Raw genomic sequence first — 15055 nt, 5'->3', positions numbered from 1 at the left:
CATGATGACTTTTGTCGACAAGTACCGCTACAGTACCCCCCTGACAGTGTTAACGTTCTTCTTTTATATTAGCTTATTTATGATAGCGGGGGTGCCCTTGCTAACCGCTTAATTCAAACCCGCTTGAAAGCGGACGGGAAAACGAACTTTCCGGCCCGAACGCGTGGTGTAATGCGCTCTTGCGTCTCCGTCGCTTTGTTGCGCTTGCTCGCTGCTTTGCGATCGGAAGATTTTCCTAGGTACAAATACGTCGTGGGCTTGTGCATTCCTTTCTAGGTGCTCAATATCTTCCGACACGATGAAGGCGGGTTTTAGACGGTCTACGGAGACTTTTACGCCTTTATCCTTCACACGTATGTTAAAGGTTTTTTCCCACGCTGTATCACTTGATAGGGGCCATCGTACGGCGGTTGCAGAGGGCCTCCGATTGCATCGTGACGAACGAACACATACGGCAACGTTTTTAAATCGCGGAACATGAATGTCGTCTTCTCGGTGTGTTGTGAAGTTGGCAGAGGTCTGATCTCGCTCATTCGCTCTCGCAGACGGTTTGCAAATTCCGCGTTGGCCTGTTGTTTTGCTGGTACGAAAAATTCCGCTGGCAATCGTATGCCCGTACCATAGATCATTTCCGCTGCCGTTGCGCCCAGATCTTCCTTGATAGCGGTTCTAATGCCTAGAAGAACTATGGGAAGGCTTTCGACCAAGTTGCTCGTATTGTGGCATTTGATTGCGGCTTTAAGCTACCGGTGGAAGCGCTCTACCATCCCGTTGGACGCGGGATGATAGGCTGTGGTACGCAAATGCTTAATGCCGAGCATCCGGCATAGTTCTTCGAAGAGATTGGATTCGAATTGGCGTCCTTGATCGGTTGTTATTTTTGCTGGGCCGCCAAAACGCGCTATCCATGTGGAAAGAAGAGCCGAGGCAACGGTCGTTGCTTCCATATCCGGTATAGGAATCGCTTCGGGCCAACGTGAAAAACGATCGATACATGTTAGACAATATCGGCAGCCTTGAGAGTACTGCATAACGATAATGTCTAAATGTATATGCTCGAATCGTCCTGCGAGCTCTCCGAATGTTCCGAACGGCGTCGATACATGTCGCGTTATTTTACATTGCTGGCAGGGGATGCATTGCCGTGTCCATGTTTGGCAATCTTTGTTTAACGCAGGCCAAACAAAACGCGATTTTACTAATTTCTGAGTTGCGTGAATTCCTGGGTGGGAAAGTCCGTGGAGTGCATTAAATACGTCGCGCCTCAAGGATTTCGGTACGTACGGTCGTACGATGCCGCTTGACACGTCACAGTATATTTCCGCGTCGTAATCCGGAAAACGAATTTTCTTAAGCTGTAACGCGGATGTACCGGAGTTAACGATATTGCGGAGATCTTCATCGTTTTCTTGCGCGGCGGCGAGGGTTTTGTGATCCACGGATTTTCCTATAGCTTCGATGCGCGATAGGGCGTCGGCAACATTATTGTTTAGCCCTTTTATATGCCTTATATCGGTCGTGAACTGACCGATATAATCTAGCAGCCGGAACTGTCTCGGCGAACACTTGTCGGGATATTGACCGAACGCGTAAGTGAGGGGTTTATGGTCAGTGAAGATAATGAAATTTCTCCCCTCTACTGCGTGTCTAAATCGTTTGACCGCGGTGTACATAGCGAGCAATTCGCGATCATACGCGCTATATTTTCGCTGCGCGGCGTTTAAGGGTTTAGTTAAGAAACCCAACGGTTGCCAAGTGTTGTTCGCACGTTGCTGCAACACCGCTCCTAATGCAAAGTCGGACGCGTCTGCAGCGAGGCTGATGGGCGCGCCAGGTATAGGATGTGCTAACATCGTCGCGTTAGCTAGGGCGCGTTTCGATTCGCTAAAGCTCGTTTTGGCGTCTTTCGACCAGGTAATGGGCATGTTGCCCTTTTTCGCCCCTCGCAGCAAATCGTTGAGGGGTTGTAAGATTTTGGCTGCCCCCGGTATGAAACGTCGATAAAAGTTAATCATACCGAGGTACCTACGGAGAGCTTTGATGTTCGCGGGGAGGGGTGCTTCAGTTACGGCTTTTACTCGATCGGCGAACGGTTTTATATCCTGCGCGTTTACCGTATGGCCTAGGAAGGATATCTCATCGACGCCTAACTCGCACTTTGCTAGGTTGATTACAACGCCGTAATGATTTAGACGTTCGAACAAAATCCGCAAGTGCTCGCGGTGCTGTTCCTCGGTTTCCGAAACTACCAGGAAATCATCGATGTACGCGTATACGAAATCTAAGCCACGCGTGGTTTCATCGACGAAACGTTGACACGTTTGCGCGGCGTTTCGAAGCCGAAACATCATATTGGTTGCCTCGAAAAGGCCGAATGGTGCCGCGATTGCTGTTTTTTTAATGTCCCGAGGCGCGATTGGAATTTGATGGTAGGCGCGCACTAAGTCAACTTTTGAGAAAATTTTCCTACCGTGTAGCTGCTACGCGAAGTCTTGGATGTGCGGTGGAGAGTACCTGTCGGGAACAGTGCGGGCGTTCAGCGCCCTGTAGTCACCGCAGGGTCGAAGACTTCCATCCTTCTTTAGGACGACGTGTAGCGGAGATGCCCAGGAACTCTTCGATGGGCGCATGACTCCTTGTTCAATCAGCGTTGCAAATTCCGCCTTGACTTGTTTGAGCCGGTCTGGTGCGAGCCGGGGGGTTTGCAGTACACGGGTGGGCTTGGTGTGGTTTCTATGTGGTGCTCCACGCCGTGCCGGATTTTGTCTCGCCCAAAGGCCGGTGGGCGCGTTATATCTGGATATTTTGCCAGCAGTTGATGATAGACCGAATCCCCCTTTACGGTCTTAATCATGAGTTGTTCGCAGTTGGCGGCGTATCCCCGGGTCGTTAGCTGGGTTGTTGTGTCAAGAAGACGTCTTTTTCTTGTGTCTACAAACAACCCGTAATGGCTCAGGAAGTCCAGGCCGATGATGGGGGTTTGCACGTCGGCGATCGTGAAGTGCCATTTGAAGGCACGTCTGAGGGACAGGTTCAGCTCCATCGCTAAGGTGCCGTACGTTGCGATGGGCGTCCCATTGGCAGCGAATAATTCGTACGCTGCTTTTTTCACGACCCTGGATAGCCTGCTACGGGGATAAACGCTGATGTCGGCCCCGGTGTCCACTAAGAACGAGGTTTTCGTTCTCTGATCCACGATGAATATGCGGCGTGATCCGAAGCCGTCGTCGTCCGCCGCTTTTACGGACGGCTGGGGTCGTTTCCCGTCTTCCACTTACACGGGACGGTGCATTTTGTGGCGCGATCGCCGAATCTCGCGTGATAAAAACAAATTCCGTCCTGACGCGGGTTGTCTCGCGAACGGGAACGGCGACGGCGTCGAGTAAGGGAGTACGAGCGTCTTCGCGGTCGACGATACCCGCCGATTTTTAAAGCCTTAATTTCCTCCCTCAGCCTGCCGACTTCGGCGGCCAGCGCGTCGTTTTTGTCTGCTTGCGATGCCGGTAGCTCGGAGATTGTGCCCACCCTATGCGCGCGGTGGCCGCGGCGATCGTACGCCTCGTCGATTCTATCCGCAGTCCTGTTCAGCTTTTCTATGCTCGTATCGTCAACTGCGGCCAGGACTTCCCTGGTACGGACTGGGAGGCGGTTCCTCCACAGGTTTAGAATGAACTCGTCGGACGCGAGCGGGCTGGCTAGTTTCTTTAGGTCATTGTAAAACTGTGAGGGCTTTCTGTCGCCCATCTCTTCGCGTTCAACTAACCTTTCAACCTTGACGCTGTCCGATTCTGTCAGGACGCGGATTAGCTCGCTCTTCAGTTTCTCGTACTGGCCGGTGGCGGGGAGGTTGGTCACGGTGTCCTCTATCTTTGCGAGGTATGGTGGGTCGAGGAATCCTATGAGGGCTAAGGCTTTTTCGTCATCGTGGCTAATGCCGGCTACGCCGAAATACTACTCTAGGATCGAAAACCAGATCCCGAACTTCGTAGGCATAAATGGCGGCACGCGGAACGAAGCACCGGCTGGAGTTGGTTTGCTCTCCTTTTCCATAGTGTGATTTGCGGACAATACTGTACACACCGCGACTAGTCTATCACTGTCTCCTCTTACACAAAAAAAAAAAATCACGTCGGGGTCACCAGTTGAGGTGATAAGGTGTCGATTAATTCACACAAACACCGGAATATATCTAACTACGTAGTTTATTAGAATATACCCGATGCTTACACTAGTCGTACAATATACTTGCTGTTTCGTTTCGCGGTCGCTAATCGATCGGCGCAAAGAAGTATCGGTTAATTGTCGCTGCTCGAATCTCTCGGTAACTAAGAACGCGTCGCTACCCTGTCCGCTATATTTATATCCGCCGGAGTTGACGACAGGCGTTGGGATTTGAATTTCGAGAATGTTCTCAAAACGTCCCAACGGACGCCGAGCTCGCGACCTGTTTACAATTATTGGTTTTTTGGGTAGCTGACTCACGAGCCTATGGTCACGGCAAAAACGACGGATTTGGCCTAATGATTGGTACCGCCTAAGGTCGATAAATCTATAATTAGCTCGTATTTGAGTAAACACGGTTTCTTGTGTAGCGGATTTGCTGGGCAAAAACCATGATGACTTTTGTCGACAAGTACCGCTACATCTTAAAGGTCTGATTACTCGCTACTGGGGAGTATATGTCATCGGCTATGTTTCTTTGTTGGAATCCTCTTACCACTAATCTAGTCTTATACCTGTCATCTGATTTTCTCGTGTAAACCCATTTTACATCTAATACGTCTTTGCCTTTTACCCTTTCTACCAATTTCCAAGTTTTATTCTTATAAAGGCATTCCGTTTCCTTATCCATAGCTTGTTTCCAATCTTCACTATCTTCGCAACAAATCGCCTCCTCAAATGTACAAGGGATATCTACTCTACAATAATTTGCATGGATTTCACTAATGTTTTCTTTTTCTGGATATCTTACTGGAGTTCTCTTATTACGTGTAGATCTTCTAGGGATGTTTTTGCTTTCAAGACTGTTATCATTTTCATCTTCCCTACTTTCTAACTCTTCCTTATTCAGGTTTACCAATAAATCATTATCCACAATGTCATCGTTATCTTTATCGAATGAATTTTCCATAAAGCCGATATATTTTGTGTCTGTTCCTATGACCTCTACATGTCTCGCTATTGTTATTTTCCCACCTAATAAGACTCTGTAACCTACTTCACTGTATTTTCGAGCTATCGCGGGGAGACGAGGTCGTTAGAATATGCGCCAACGGGAGTCGTAAATTCCCGTTACGATCAGAATGATCGACACCACGAATAGTTCGATCCCCGTATTTCGATTAAGATAATAGGGGTGATTCAGGTATGATAACACTGTGGCTGACAGAGTTAAAATTTATATTTCCAACACTTAATATACACGAATGAATAGATATAAACACTCAATAACTTATCACGCTGCAATAATAGAGTAGCACGGTATGAGACTTAATGTTAGAAATTCGGCGTTAGATCTTTGACTCAATGTGTAACGTTCGACGCGTCACAAGGAACTGATCGACTTTAGATGATTTCTTTGTCTCATCTTTAAGACGATCCCCACTATACTTAGGTCACGCCACCGTTCGCGCCTATGATCACGTATGTCTGTTCTTGCGTGGAAAACGTAACGGACCAAATTCGATGTTTCGAGAACTCGCTGCTTGGCGACAGCTATGCGCTCGTCGATACATTGTATATGATCCGGCGGTCAGATAAGACGATCTCACCGAGACATTGTAGGGCCGCGAGTGACGGTTAGAAAATACAGCCTGTGTTAAGCCTAGTGGCGTAACATCCTCCCCCCGTTGAGAGGGTACCGATCAAAATTCTGTAGAGGTAGAGTTAATTAAATCTTCTATCCGCCTTCTTGTTGATTGTTGCTGCCGTGTGGACTGTGGCCGTCCAGAAGATGTCGTGGTCGCCAGGAGGAATTTGATGATACGGCCGAAAGGCCGGTGCGCTGAGGGTATTCGTCTGTCCTGGAGTCTGGTTCGACGTCGCGCGGAGGGCGCGATGAAATTCACGATCCAGTACGCGTCGTGAAACAGCTTGGCCCATGAAGTATCGTGGAACACCTCGGCCCACGAGGTGTCATTGAATGAAACTCCGATGATGCATGGTACAGATTCAAACAACGTCGCAGAGTTTTGTGTTTGATTGGGGACCTGAGCTCCCCTCGATGTTCTGACCCAATTGAGTTGTCTTGTCCCACGTATCGTAGCTTGTTTCATGGTAAGACCTTGAGCAGGTTTCGCCTTTCTTATATGGTATTTCTGCATATCAGACCCGTGAAAGTATTGCATATCATTTGGACATCCTCGTTCTTATTTCGGCTGTGGAAACGTGGAGGAGGTCATGGTTGATTGAGGGATGAGGCTCCCCCCGTTGACCCCTTCGGATTGCGCCTTCTCGCTGATGGCTGGTAGTTGTACCGGCGTAGTCCAACAATCCGCAAAAGACCAAATCAGCGATTTGTCCGACGTAGTGATCTGTGGGCTTAGTGGACGAGTGTTGAGATCAGCTGGCGCGTTCTGAAAACTACCGACAATTAAATGATTAGTCATAGTAGTAACAGCGTGGAGATTATCTCGATCTGGGTCACTCGCAGGCGTGGCTCCTCGCGGCCATGGCGATGGAGAATTCTTCACGTTAGGGCCCGGAGAAAGATTCTCTGCTATGATGTCCATGTCAGGTGTAACATGTAAAGTGGTGTTCCCCGTCGGCGGAGTTTGATTCCTGTTGTCCTGGACGGGATTCACTTCCTTCCGGTCCAGTGGATCGTGAGAGGTTGGCTGAATGAAGACATTTCGTGGCGATTTGATAGCAGCGGCGGATTCACTGGTTCACGGTCTCGATGACGGGGCTTGCCGTGCGACACGTTGGTTACGTCTTTTCCGCTCGTATATATCTTCATATTGCTCTCTGATTTCGAGATCGCGCGATTGTCCATCCGAGTCTAATAATTCTATCTCGAGTTGGACAGCTTCGACTTGATGCGTCGACTCGTGTTGGACTTTTTGCACTTCGGTCAAATGTTCATTGCGGTCCACTGGGGATGAGAACGTGTCATAGGAATAGGTCCAGTTCTCGAAGGCACCGTCGAACTGAGGCAAGCTGACCTCTGGTAAAGTGATTGGTGTCGGCTCAGGGTTCACGCATGAGTCGTGTGTTTTTGTTGTCGAGGGGGTTGTTGCTGGTATTTGGTCAAAGAGATCTATGAGTCGTGTGTTAATCTCCAGATACTCTTGCAACAAAGAGGCTCTACAAGCAATTTCCCCCTGATCTAACACTTCTAGCTCGTCTTAAACCGCGCTTAATCTCCTCCAATACTCGTCGAACGAATTGCGGCAAGATACTAAGTAGCCGTTGTTTACTTGCCCAGACTCTTCGTATTCATCGAGTTGGCGCTTCGTGATCGTAAAGCGGCGGGCGAGGCCGTTTCGTCTCCGCCGCAATGTACTGATCGAGTCAGGTTGAGCCATGTTTGATTTTAGTGGTAGGAACGATCTTACCTTGATCAAATGGGCGTTGGTCTGAGAGTCGGTTTTTACTCGCCACAGTGTGGCGTGGGCTCGTGTAGATGCTGAACGAAGGAGGTGTTCCTCTCCGGTGGCGGCTCCTTTGGTCAGTTGACTAAGGTGTTGGAATGTGGATTTCACGTGACACTGTATAGTCACTGGTCAGTGCACTTCATTGATGGCACGTGATCCGGCTCGAAGGACCATGTATTTTCGAGCTATCGCGGGGAGACGAGGTCGTTAGAATATGCGCCAACGGGAGTCGTAAATTCCCGTTACGATCAGAATGATCGACACCACGAATAGTTCGATCCCCGTATTTCGATTAAGATAATAGGGGTGATTCAGGTATGATAACACTGTGGCTGACAGAGTTAAAATTTATATTTCCAACACTTAATATACACGAATGAATAGATATAAACACTTAATAACTTATCACGCTGCAATAATAGAGTAGCACGGTATGAGACTTAATGTTAGAAATTCGGCGTTAGATCTTTGACTCAATGTGTAACGTTCGACGCGTCACAAGGAACTGATCGACTTTAGATGATTTCTTTGTCTCATCTTTAAGACGATCCCCACTATACTTAGGTCACGCCACCGTTCGCGCCTATGATCACGTATGTCTGTTCTTGCGTGGAAAACGTAACGGACCAAATTCGACGTTTCGAGAACTCGCTGCTTGGCGACAGCTATGCGCTCGTCGATACATTGTATATGATCCGGCGGTCAGATAAGACGATCTGACTGAGACATTGTAGGGCCGCGAGTGACGGTTAGAAAATACAGACTGTGTTAAGCCTCGTGGCGTAACATTCACTATATCCCAACAAAAATCCCATATCTGCCTTCTTATCCCATTTAGAAACTCTTTTTTGTTCTGGTCTTCTTACAAAAACTTTACTTCCATATAGATGTAGATTTTCAACACTTGGTTTTCTCCCGAAGAATATTTCAAAAGTGTCTTTCTCTCTATAGTATTTGCCAGTATTCGATTTTTGAAGTATACCGCTGTACAAACTATTTCCGGTCAGTATCTTTTATGTACTTTCGCTTCCGCTAACAAGCAACGCGCCATGTCCATAACTGTTCTATTATACCTTTCCGCTGTCCCGTTTAACTCATGTACGTAGGTTGGGCAATTATTAATTCTGATACCTTTATCCCTAGCATATTTATAAATTCGATTATTCAAATACTCTTTTCCATTATCACATCTCAATATTTTTAACTTCTTGCCCGTCAAATACTCGGCTTCATTTACAAACTGTACGAAACAATCAAAGACCTCACCTTTTGATTTTATACAATAAACTCTAGCTATTTTGCTATAATCATCGATAAATGAGATGAAATATTTCTCTTCATTGAATCCGGTAGTCTTAAAGGGACCGCACACGTCCGTATGAATAATTTCCATTATCTCCCTAGCCTTAGTTTGATTATTTTTGAATGGTAAATTGTGCATTTTACTTTCTATGCACACCCTACATTTCAAAAATTCCTTCTCAATTTCATTCGGTATACAGTAACTAGCTGCTCTTTACCCAAAATATTTAAATATTTAAAATTTACGTGTCCTAACATCCTATGCCATCTTTCCTTTTTACTCATACCACTACGTTCGGCGCTGTTTGCTAAGTGCTCCTTCCCTTTCAATATACTTTTCATTCTATATGTTCCCTTTTCTTTAACCGCTGCCGCTGTAAGCTTATTGTCCTCACCTATTACTTTTGCAATATTTCCTTTTGAAATAACCGTGTTCTTATTATCTGTTAGCTTGCCTAAACTAATCAAGTTTGCGGACACTTCTTTCGCGTAAAAAACGTTATTCATATTTATTTCATTTTCTTTCCAAACGCTTCAAAATAAGTTATAACATTCCCTACTTTTGTTGCCTTTATCGATCTATTATCGCCTAAATATATATTTACCGGTTCTTTAAGGTCAATACAATTGTCGAAATAATTTACGTTGTTAATTATGTGATCTGTGCAACCGCTATCTAATAGCCACATTACTTCATTATTACTTATCTCGTTCGCCTCGCCGCTGTGTGCTGCGTGCGCCATTGCTATCAATGTGCCTGATCTTGAGTTACCATGCTCGCTCGTGGCGGTTGTTGATTGACGATGGAAATTTCCACGTTCCCTGCTCGTATTTCCTTTGTTTTCTCTTCCTCTGCTGCGACCACATGTTGACCCACGCCAGAAACTGTTACTGCTTCCCGCTTCGACGCCATTTTGACACTCTCTCGCAAAATGTCCTACTCTTCCACGTCTGAAGCATCCTTCCTTTTTTGCAGAAAAGGCGTTGATTTGCATTTCTTCTCGATTGGACTTATTTTTCTTCTCCGCTATTTCAATTTTATTTTTTACATACGCTACCGTTTGATTTTCTGCTTTCATGCATCTACTATATCCGCTATGTAGGTGTATTCTTCCGGTAACGTATTTAGCATGTAATTTAGTTTTTCCCTCTCACTCACTTGTGCACCCGCACATTTTAATTCGTTTATTAATTTTTCGAAATCGCTAAAGAATGTTGCTGAATCAGTGTATTTCTCAAGTCTTATCTTTTCCTATCTCCTTCTGCATACGATATGTAGTGCCGTCGACGCTTTCAAGTACATTTTATCAAACTTTTTTACTATCCCATATGCCGTTTATTCTTCTCTAATATATTCCAATTGTCTATTTGTAACGGCATTATAAATTATATTTATTGCCTCCAGATCCTTTTTGTCCCAGTCTACATTGTCTGTTTCTGTATTCACCCTGTCTTCAACGAGTTGTGACAATCTCGCATTCTTTACATCTGAGAAGCATCGTTATTCTTTGCTTCCACATACCGTAATCCTCACCATCGAAAATAGGTATCATGATTTCCGATCTCTCCGTTTTAAATGATTCCTGATCTCTTACTCAAGCGTTCCTACGTGCTCGAAGTGTATTTTTCCTCTTTGTAACCTTTGAACGTTTCCTTCCTTACTGAGAATTCACACGAACTAACTCGCAATATTGAAAAACACGCACTAAAATAACTTACAAAATTATGAACCACGCTCTGCTACCATGAAAAGATATAGAATGGATTCGGAAATACAAATAATTCCCTTTATTTAGCACACAACTGTTATACATATATCTTATACTCTTAAGACCTCAAAATCCTACTCGCACGCACGCCTGTTGTCAACCGACTCTTCCAGATACTTCTAACGACTGGCTCTTGTCTTTTGTCTCAACCAAGACCCGGACGTCCTCTGACGCTTGCACACACATTCACATGTACAGTGTAAATGTATCATGTTCCTAACAGCGTAATTAGGAACGTGACGCTGGGCAAATGCCTCAGCGATCAACAGCTACAGGACGTCGAAGACCTTATGACAAACCCCCCCAGACACGGGACGCTAGGATACCGACATTGCCTGGCGGAAATCGATCGTTTTTCGCGTTAGACCGAAGCCGTTCCCATCGCCGACATGGAGGCGGCAACCGTTGTTTCAGCCATCCTTTCCACGTGGATATTCCGTTTCGACGTACCTTTAAGGACAAGGACCGATCAAGGACGCCAGTTCGAGTCAAACTTATTTAACGAATTATGCCTGTTCCTCGGCATTAGGCATTTACGAACGACAGCCTATCACCCCGTGACCAACGGGATGATAGATCGCCTGCCCCGACAACTAAAAGCAGCAATCAAATGCCACGATACGAGCAACTGTGTAGAAATCTTGCCAATAGTTTTATTAGGCATACGAACAGTTATTACGGACGTGAAAACGACGACAGCCGAAATGGTTTATGGCACCGGCATACGATTGCCGGCAGAATTCTGTGTACCAACGAAGCAACAGGCCAAGTCGAAATACGGAAGCCGTCTAAAGTCTTACGTATTTCTACGTCACGATTACATCGGAAACCCCTTACAAGCACCCTACGGCGGACAGCATCAATTTATATCGAGAGCAAAAAGGACCATTGCGATTGAAGTTAGCAACAAGAACGTAATCGTACACTTAGACCGTCCGAAATGCGTGAATATTTATTGCACGGTAACATTGAACACCATTACAGCGAAAATCGCGAAGTAATAATACCACCTGATGTTTGAAACGAGCAAAACAAAGAGGACTCAGGAATTCATCACTCCAGGTGCGCGGGCAGAAAAGTTCGCTTCCCTATTCGTTCCCAGCCAGGCCGTCGATAAGCTAATGCGAAAGAACTACCAGCGACATAAATATAAGTCGCAGATGAAAGAACACCGCAACATTCTATTTGGAATTTTGGGAAAATCCCGAAACATTGTAATCTAGATTCTACCGTAGCGGTAATTAAACAATTGTAGTCATCCAGTCCGATTGTAATTGTTCGAAACTTGTGATACCGAACATGGCCTCGAGGCGACAACCAGACACCGAACGTAGCCGCGGTCAAGAGATGAACGTTTTGTCTAATAAAGCCATGGAGTAATTCTATATCTGTCCTTAAAAGAAATACTTGGGACGGGACACGACAGTAAACATTCCAACGGTTTCTGTCCCCAGTCTCGCCACACGCAGACATCCGTCGGATAAGATGATTGCCAGATATCAACGCATCTCCACAGTATATGTTTAGCTAGCCTGAGGACCCATTATAAACCTTAAGATTTAGTTAACTAAAGTCCTTAACAGTCCTAAACAGGCAAACAGTCTTTGTTCCAACTACGGGATGATAGGTGAAATATATTTTTCCACGGACGACGCTTCCCGCTAGCAACGTTCCCCCAAGGGTTACTAGCATACTTCTCTAACCATCAACCTGGAAATTATCCAATTAACAGTAACGTCACTTTCAATCTCTTTCCGAGCGAAGTCTTTTCTCCACGTATCCGATGTTCTGGTACCCTTAGACACACCCATCATAGTTTTCCTCTGCAGCATCATCGTGCCGGAAAATCATTCTCTCGTGAGGTCACATTAGCCAGTTACAAAGAGCCTTAACACTCGGTGGATATTCTATGTTTTGACAAAGAGTTTGTTCAGTCCTACCTATTCCGTAGATAAGGAAGTATGGTACAACTTGGAATCAGGATGAAAACGAATTCTGTTATCCCGTTGACCACGGCTTTGTTATTGAACCCAGGATCATTGTCATTAGCTTCTCGAGTACCTCATCACCACGACTACTTTCCAATTATATAACAATCATATTTACACTAGTAAATATCTGCTCTATTGCATAACTACAAACGTCTAAACCAAATGAAGATTCGTTTCGCGCCTCTAACTCTAATCATAATGTGAACCCGATGTAAGTGAAAATACATGCACATACCATCGATTCTGCCTGACCAGCATTCTCACCCGGAACCGGAACTCGAAGTGCACCGTGACGAACAGCTCATATATAAGCCTCAACTCTTAGCCAAACCGTCGGTCGTGCTCGCGCAACAGTAGAAGCAACATGGAGTTTTTTAGATCTCTACTACGCGTCGTTGGTTTGTTCGTGCCAAGTAAGGTAGATATCACTTCCGAACTACCACTGGAGGTTTCGCACTTGATACTTCGAAAATGGGATCCCTCGTCCCTGCAGAGCGCCGCGCTTGTCTCGCGCTAATGGTTCAACGTATGTAGATCCGACAATTGTCTACGGCGGAAAGTGAGACGTCACATGCGACATGCGAGCAAGCGGGTCAAGATGCAATTTCTCGGACCTGCAGCCGCTAAAGCTACCAACCAAGAATCAAGAAGTAGAGGACGCGGTGAGGGCAACCTAAGGCACGAAATAAGTTTATCCGCTGCTCGTACGGCGGTCGTCGTTGGAAGGTTACGCGGTCCTCTGAAAATTTCGATGCGAGATCGCCCCATCGATGTTGGACCAATAAAATGTATTAGACTCTAACTCGTGTAAATACATTAATTTGACTGCTTGCTCTTGCGAGAACTTGAAACGGTCTTGTCCGGATTCAGAACTGTAGCGCGAAGCTTGAAATAAAATGGTTTTACTGAGACGGCAATGTGTCTCAGTCACGATAATACTATCTGTATCGTAATAGGCCCATTATTGAATATTAACTACAATGTATCATCGCTGCAATTGCAAATTTGTCGTCAATTAGATGCGAGATATACTCCTCATTGCCTGCCAAATACAGCTCACATCAGCTGGCTCGTGCTATTATATCATCTCAGGTCCTCGACATATCAAGCGTAATTGCAGTTTTACAAATTAAGGTTAACATATTCAAATGAATGTATCTCCGTTTCTATTGCACATATGGCGACAAAGCGATGCCCTTTACATTTCACATCCGATGTCATGTGCACCGCACATCTGCTGGTTTGTACCATGTCAACTCCGGCCTCTGTCAAACCTAGCGAAATTGGTGCTTTGCATATTCATGATTAATTATTCAAATCACCGTATCGCCGTTTGCATTGCAGATATGCCGACAATTCTATGCGCGATATACGCCACTTTTTCTGCCAAACACAATGTATATTACCTGGTTTGAGTTATGTAACGTGTGGGCGCAGCCAAACTCAGCGTATACGCAATTATGCATTTTCGGGCGAAATATTCAAATATTACATATTCAAATGAACGTATCTTGGTTTCTATGTCGCCTATTCCATGCGCAGAACATTCCACATATGATGTCAAATCAGCCGGTCTGTGCTATGTCAACTCTGGACCCTGTAAAATCCAGCGTAATAGTAGTTTTTGTTGTTAATGCTTAAATATTGCATTCAAAGATTCGCCGCTTCTTTTGCACATATGTCGACAATTCCATACGCCTTGTACTCAGCATTTGCTGTAGTTTCATTACCCATCAGCTCGTTTGCGCTGTGTCAACTTGGTCCCTGCAAAATCCAGCCCAAATGCAATTTTCTATGTTCGGGCTTAAATATTCAAATCAACGTTACTCCGATTCAATAGCACATATGTCGACAATACGATGCGCTTTATATTCCACATTGACTGCCATACGCAGGGCGCTTCATCTGGTTTAAGCCGTATTAAATCCGGACCGAGTCAAATCCAGCGTATTTGTAGTTTTGCATATTCAAGCCTTGTTATTCAAGTGAAAGTATCTCCGTATCCATTGTAGGTACGTCGACAATAGGATGTACGTAATACTGCACATTTGCTGCCAAATACAGCACACACCAGCCCGTTTGCACACTGTCAAGACTGGACTCGGAGAAATCCATCGAAATTGCAGTTTTGGATATTAATGCTTACATATTCGAATCAAGGTACCTCCGCTTGTTTTCCAGAAACATTGGCCATGCGATGCGCGTTATATTCCACATCTGATGCCAAGTACAGTGCACATCATCCGGTTTTACGCTATGTAAAATCTGGACCCAGCCAGATCCAGCGTAGTTGCAGTTTCGTATATTCAGGATTAAGTATTCAAACCGACGTATCTCCGATTCTATGGCACATATGGCTACAATTAGAGGCTCGTTATACTCCAAATTTGCTGCCAAA

The 15055-nt window shown here is 45.5% G+C and overlaps 1 protein-coding gene across 1 annotated transcript in view; it reads right to left on the bottom strand.

Annotated features, from left to right (window-relative positions):
- The window catches only part of LOC126927377 (uncharacterized), a 402238-nt gene that overhangs the window by 130290 nt on the left and 256893 nt on the right, over positions 1–15055 (bottom strand). The window lies entirely within an intron of this gene.

Source organism: Bombus affinis, unplaced genomic scaffold, assembly GCF_024516045.1.
Source record: "Bombus affinis isolate iyBomAffi1 unplaced genomic scaffold, iyBomAffi1.2 ctg00000088.1, whole genome shotgun sequence".
In the NCBI taxonomy this organism is placed as follows: Eukaryota; Metazoa; Arthropoda; class Insecta; order Hymenoptera; family Apidae; genus Bombus; species Bombus affinis.
This window is presented reverse-complemented; position numbering and strand designations above follow the sequence as displayed.